Raw genomic sequence first — 6,573 nt, forward strand, 5'->3', positions numbered from 1 at the left:
TCAGTGACAACGAGTGAGTGGGTGAATTACTGCGTGCATTTGCGTGTGAGTGAAGGCACGTTTGAGCGGATGTGTGTTTGTGTGTGTGTGAATGAGCGAGTGAGTGTGTGTGAATGAGCGAGTGAAGGTGTGTGTGTGAATGAGCGAGTGAATGTGTGTGTGTGAATGAGCGCGTGAATGTGTGAGTGAATGAACGAGTGAATGTGTGTGTGAATGAACGAGTGAATGTGTGAGTGAATGAGCGAGTGAATGTGTGTGTGAATGAGCGAGTGAATGTGTGTGAATGAGCGAGTGAATGTGTGTGTGTGAATGAGCGCGTGAATGTGTGAGTGAATGAGCGAGTGAAGGTGTGTGTGAATGAGCGAGTGAATGTGTGAGTGAATGAGCGAGTGAATGTGTGTGTGAATGAGCGAGTGAATGTGTGTGAATGAGCGAGTGAATGTGTGTGAATGAGCGAGTGAATGTGTGAGTGAATGAGCGAGTGAATGTGTGTGAATGAGCGAGTGAATGTGTGAGTGAATGAGCGAGTGAATGTGTGTGAATGAGCGAGTGAGTGTGTGTGAAGGAGTGAGTGAATGTGTGTGAATGAGCGAGTGAGTGTGTGTGAATGAGTGAGTGAATGTGTGTGTGAATGAGCGAGTGAATGTGTGTGTGAATGAGCGAGTGAATGTGTGTGTGAGTGTGTGAATGAGCGAGTGAATGTGTGTGTGAATGTGCGAGTGAGTGTGTGTGAATGAGCGAGTGAATGTGTGTGTGAATGAGCGAGTGAATGTGTGTGTGAATGAGCGAGTGAGTGTGTGTGTGAATGAGCGAGTGAATGTGTGTGTGTGAGTGAGTGTGTGAATGAGCGAGTGAATGTGTGTGTGAATGTGCGAGTGAGTGTGTGTGAATGAGCGAGTGAATGTGTGTGTGAATGTGTGAGTGAGTGTGTGTGAATGAGCGAGTGAATGTGTGTGTGAATGTGCGAGTGAGTGTGTGTGTGAATGAGCGAGTGAATGTGTGTGAATAAGCGAGTGAATGTATGAATGAGCGAGTGAATGTGTGAATGAGCGAGTGAATGTGTGTGAATGAGTGAGTGAATTTGTGTGAATGAGTGTGTGTGTGACTGAGCGAGTGAATGTGTGTGTGAATGTGCGAGTGAGTGTGTGTGAATGAGCGAGTGAATGTGTGTGTGAATGAGCGAGTGAGTGTGTGTGTGAATGAGCGAGTGAATGTGTGTGAATGAGCGAGTGAATGTGTGTGTGAATGAGCGAGTGTGTGTGAATGAATGTGTGTGAATAAGCGAGTGAATGTGTAAATGAGCGAGTGAATGTGAATCAGTGAGTGAATGTGTGTGAATGAGTGAGTGTGTGACTGAGCGAGTGAATGTGTGTGTGAATGTGCGAGTGAGTGTGTGTGTGAATGAGCGAGTGAATGTGTGTGAATGAGTGAGTGAATGTGTGTGAATGAGCGAGTGACTGTGTGAATGAGTGAGTGAATGTGTGTGTGTGTGACTGAGCGAGTGAATGAGTGTGTGAATGTGCGAGTGAGTGTGTGTGAATGAGCGAGTGAATGTGTGTGAATGAGCGAGTGAATGTGAATGAGCGAGTGAATGTGTGTGTGAATGAGCGAGTGAGTGAGTGTGTGTGAATGAGCGAGTGAATGTGTGTGAATGAGCGAGTGAATGTGTGAATGAGCGAGTGAATGTGTGTGTGAATGAGCGATTGAGTGTGTGTGTGAATGAGCGAGTGAATGTGTGTGTGAATGTGCGAGTGAATGTGTGAATGAGCGAGTGAATGTGTGTGAATCAGTGAGTGAATGTGTGTGAATGAGTGTGTGTCTGACTGAGCGAGTGAATGTGTGTGTGAATGTGCGAGTGAGTGTGTGTGAATGAGCGAGTGAATGTGTGTGAATGAGCGAGTGAATGTGTGAATGAGCGAGTGAATGTGTGTGAATGAGCGATTGAGTGTGTGTGTGAATGAGCGAGTGAATGTGTGTGTGAATGTGCGAGTGAGTGTGTGTGAATGAGTGTGTGAATGAGTGAGTGAATGTGTGTGAATGAGCGAGTGACTGTGTGAATGAGTGAGTGAATGTGTGTGTGTGTGACTAAGCGAGTGAATGAGTGTGTGAATGTGCGAGTGAGTGTGTGTGAATGAGCGAGAGAATGTGTGTGAATGAGCGAGTGAATGTGTGAATGAGCGAGTGAATGTGTGAATGAGCGAGTGAATGTGTGTGTGAATGAGCGAGTGAGTGAGTGTGTGTGAATGAGCGAGTGAATGTGTGTGTGAATGAGCGAGTGAGTGTGTGTGTGTGTGTGACTGAGCGAGTGAATGTGTGTGAATGAGCGAGTGTGTGTGTGTGTGAATGAGCGAGTGAATGTGTGTGTGACTGAGCGAGTGAATGTGTGTGACTGAGCGAGTGAATGTGTGTGTGTGACTGAGCGAGTGAATGTGTGTGTGTGTGCGAGTGAGTGTGTGTGTGTGAATGAGCGAGTGAAGGTGTGTGTGTGCATGAGTGAGTCAATGTGTGTGAGTGAGCGAGTGAAGGCGTGTGTGTGTGAACAAGTGAGTGAGTGTGTGAATGAGCGAGCGAATGTGTGTGTGAATGTGCGAGTGAGTGTGTGTGTGAATGTGCGAGTGAATGTGTGTGTGAATGTGCGAGTGAATGTATGTGTGAATGAGTGAGTGAATGTGTGTGTGAATGAACGAGTGACTGTGTGTGTGAATGAGCGAGTGAAGGTGTGTGTGTGTGAAGGTGTGTGTGTGTGTGAACAAGTGAGTGAGTGTGTGAATGAGCGAATGAATGTGTGTGTGAGTGTGTGAATGTGCGAGTGAGTGTGTGTGTGTGAATGAACGAGTGAAGGTGTGTGTGAATGAGCGAGTGAATGTGTGTGTGTGAATGAGCGAGTGAATGTGTGTGTGAATGAGCGAGTGAATGTGTGTGAATGAGCAAGTGAATGTGTGTGTGACTGAGCGAGTGAATGTGTGTGTGAATCAGCGAGTGAATATGTGTGTGAATGAGCGAGTGAGTGTGTGTGTGAATGAGCGAGTGAATGTGTGTGTGAATGAGCGAGTGAATGTGTGTGTGAATGTGCGAGTGAGTGTGTGTGTGAATGAGTGAGTGAATGTGTGTGTGAATGTGGGAGTGAGTGTGTGTGTGAATGAGCGAGTAAATGTGTGAATGAGCGAGTAAATGTGTGTGAATGAGTGAGTGAATGTGCGTGTGTGTGACTGAGCGAGTGAATGTGTGTGTGTGAATGAGCGAGTGAATGTGCGTGTGAATGAGCGAGTGAATGTGTGAATGAGCGTGTGAATGAGCGAGTGAATGTGTGTGTGTGTGTGACTGAGCGAGTGAATGTCTGTGACTGAGCGACTGAATGTGAATGAGCGAGTGAACGTGTGTGTGACTGAGCGAGTGATTGTGTGTGACTGAGCGAGTGAATGTGTGTGAATGAGCGACTGAATGTGAATGAGCGAGTGAACGTGTGTGTGACTGAGCGAGTGAATGTGTGTGAGAATGAGCGATTGAATGTGTGAATGAGCGAGTGAATGTGTGTGTGAATGAGCGAGTGAATGTGTGTGTGAATGAGCGAGTGAATGTGTGTGAATGAGCGAGTGAATGTGTGTGTGAATGAGCGAGTGAATGTGTGAATGAGCGAGTGAAGGTGTGTGTGTGTGATTGAGCGAGTGAGTGTGTGTGAATGTGTAAATGTGCGAGTGAGTGTGTGTGAATGTGTAAATGTGCGAGTGAATGTGTGAATGAGTGACTGAATTTGTGTGTATGTGTGAATGAGCGAGTGAATGTGTGTGTGAATGAGCGAGTGAAGGTGTGTGAATGAGCGAGTGAATGTGTGTGAATGAGCGAGTGAATGTGTGTGAATGTGCGAGTGAATGTGTGTGAATGAGCGAGTGAATGCGTGTGTATGTGTGAATGAGCGAGTGAATGTGTGTGTGAATGAGCGAGTGAATGTGTGTGAATGAGCGAGTGAATGTGTGTGTGAATGAGCGAGTGAATGTGTGAATGAGCGAGTGAAGGTGTGTGTGTGTGATTGAGCGAGTGAGTGTGTGTGAATGTGTAAATGTGCGAGTGAATGTGTGAATGAGTGACTGAATTTGTGTGTATGTGTGAATGAGCGAGTGAATGTGTGTGTGAATGAGCGAGTGAAGGTGTGTGAATGTGCGAGTGAATGTGTGTGAATGAGCGAGTGAATGTGTGTGAATGAGCGAGTGAATGTGTGTGTGAATGAGCGAGTGAAGGTGTGTATGTGTGAATGAGCGAGTGAATGTGTGTGTGAGTGAGCGAGTGAATGTGTAAATGAGTGAGTGAATTTGTGTGTGAATGAGCGAGTGAATGTGTGTGAATGAGCGAGTGAATGTGTGTGAATGAGCGAGTGAATGTGTGTGTGAATGAGCGAGTGAAGGTGTGTATGTGTGAATGAGCGAGTGAATGTGTGTGTGAGTGAGCGAGTGAATGTGTAAATGAGTGAGTGAATTTGTGTGTGAATGAGCGAGTGAATGTGACTGAGCGAGTGAAGGTGTGTGTGAATGAGCGAGTGAATGTGACTGAGCGAGTGAAGGTGTGTGTATGTGTGAATGAGCGAGTGAATGTGAATGTGTAAATGTGCGAGTGAATGTGTAAATGAGTGAGTGAATTTGTGTGTATGTGTGAATGAGCGAGTGAATATGTGAATGAGCGAGTGAATGTGTCTGAGCGACTGAACGTGTGTGTGAGTGAGCGAGAGAAGGTGTGTGTGAATGAGCGAGTGAAGGTGTGTGTGAATGAGCGTGTAAAGGTATGTATGTGTGAATGAGCGGGTGAGTGAGCGATTGAATGTGTGAATGAGTGAGTGAAGGTGTGTGTATGTGTGAATGAGCGAGTGAATGTGTGAATGAGCGAGTGAATGTGTCTGAGCGAGTGAAAGTGTGTGTGAGTGAGCGAGTGAATGTGTGAATGAGCGAGTGAGTGTGTGAGTGAGTGTGAATGAGCGAGTGAATGTGTGTGAATGAGCGAGTGAATGTGTGTGAATGTGCGAGTGAATGTGTGTGAATGAGCGAGTGAATGTGTGTGTATGTGTGAATGAGCGAGTGAATGTGTGTGTGAATGAGCGAGTGAATGTGTGTGAATGAGCGAGTGAATGTGTGTGTGAATGAGCGAGTGAATGTGTGAATGAGCGAGTGAAGGTGTGTGTGTGTGAATGAGCGAGTGAATGTGCGTGTGAATGTGCGAGTGAATGTGTGAATGAGCGAGTGATTTTGTGTGAATGAGCGAGTGAATGTGTGTGTGAATGAGCGAGTGAATGTGTGTGTGTGAGTGTGTGAATGAGCGAGTGAATGTGTGTGTGAATGTGCGAGTGAGTGTGTGTGAATGAGCGAGTGAATGTGTGTGTGAATGAGCGAGTGAATGTGTGTGTGAATGAGCGAGTGAGTGTGTGTGTGAATGAGCGAGTGAATGTGTGTGTGTGTGAGTGAGTGTGTGAATGAGCGAGTGAATGTGTGTGTGAATGTGCGAGTGAGTGTGTGTGTGAATGAGCGAGTGAATGTGTGTGTGAATGTGCGAGTGAGTGTGTGTGTGAATGAGCGAGTGAATGTGTGTGAATAAGCGAGTGAATGTATGAATGAGCGAGTGAATGTGTGAATGAGCGAGTGAATGTGTGTGAATGAGTGAGTGAATTTGTGTGAATGAGTGTGTGTGTGACTGAGCGAGTGAATGTGTGTGTGAATGTGCGAGTGAGTGTGTGTGTGAATGAGCGAGTGAATGTGTGTGAATGAGCGAGTGAATGTGTGTGTGAATGAGCGAGTGAGTGTGTGTGTGAATGAGCGAGTGAATGTGTGTGAATGAGCGAGTGAATGTGTGTGTGAATGAGCGAGTGTGTGTGAATGAGCGAGTGAATGTGTGTGAATAAGCGAGTGAATGTGTGAATGAGCGAGTGAATGTGTAAATGAGCGAGTGAATGTGAATCAGTGAGTGAATGTGTGTGAATGAGTGAGTGTGTGACTGAGCGAGTGAATGTGTGTGTGAATGTGCGAGTGAGTGTGTGTGTGAATGAGCGAGTGAATATGTGTGAATGAGTGAGTGAATGTGTGTGAATGAGCGAGTGACTGTGTGAATGAGTGAGTGAATGTGTGTGTGTGTGACTGAGCGAGTGAATGAGTGTGTGAATGTGCGAGTGAGTGTGTGTGAATGAGCGAGTGAATGTGTGTGAATGAGCGAGTGAATGTGTGAATGAGCGAGTGAATGTGTGTGTGAATGAGCGAGTGAGTGAGTGTGTGTGAATGAGCGAGTGAATGTGTGTGAATGAGCGAGTGAATGTGTGAATGAGCGAGTGAATGTGTGTGTGAATGAGCGATTGAGTGTGTGTGTGAATGAGCGAGTGAATGTGTGTGTGAATGTGCGAGTGAATGTGTGAATGAGCGAGTGAATGTGTGTGAATCAGTGAGTGAATGTGTGTGAATGAGTGTGTGTCTGACTGAGCGAGTGAATGTGTGTGTGAATGTGCGAGTGAGTGTGTGTGAATGAGCGAGTGAATGTGTGTGAATGAGCGAGTGAATGTGTGAATGAGCGAGTGAATGTGTGTGAATGAGCGATTGAGTGTGT

Source organism: Scyliorhinus torazame, chromosome 20 (genome assembly GCF_047496885.1).
Source record: "Scyliorhinus torazame isolate Kashiwa2021f chromosome 20, sScyTor2.1, whole genome shotgun sequence".
NCBI classification, from domain to species: domain Eukaryota; kingdom Metazoa; phylum Chordata; class Chondrichthyes; order Carcharhiniformes; family Scyliorhinidae; genus Scyliorhinus; species Scyliorhinus torazame.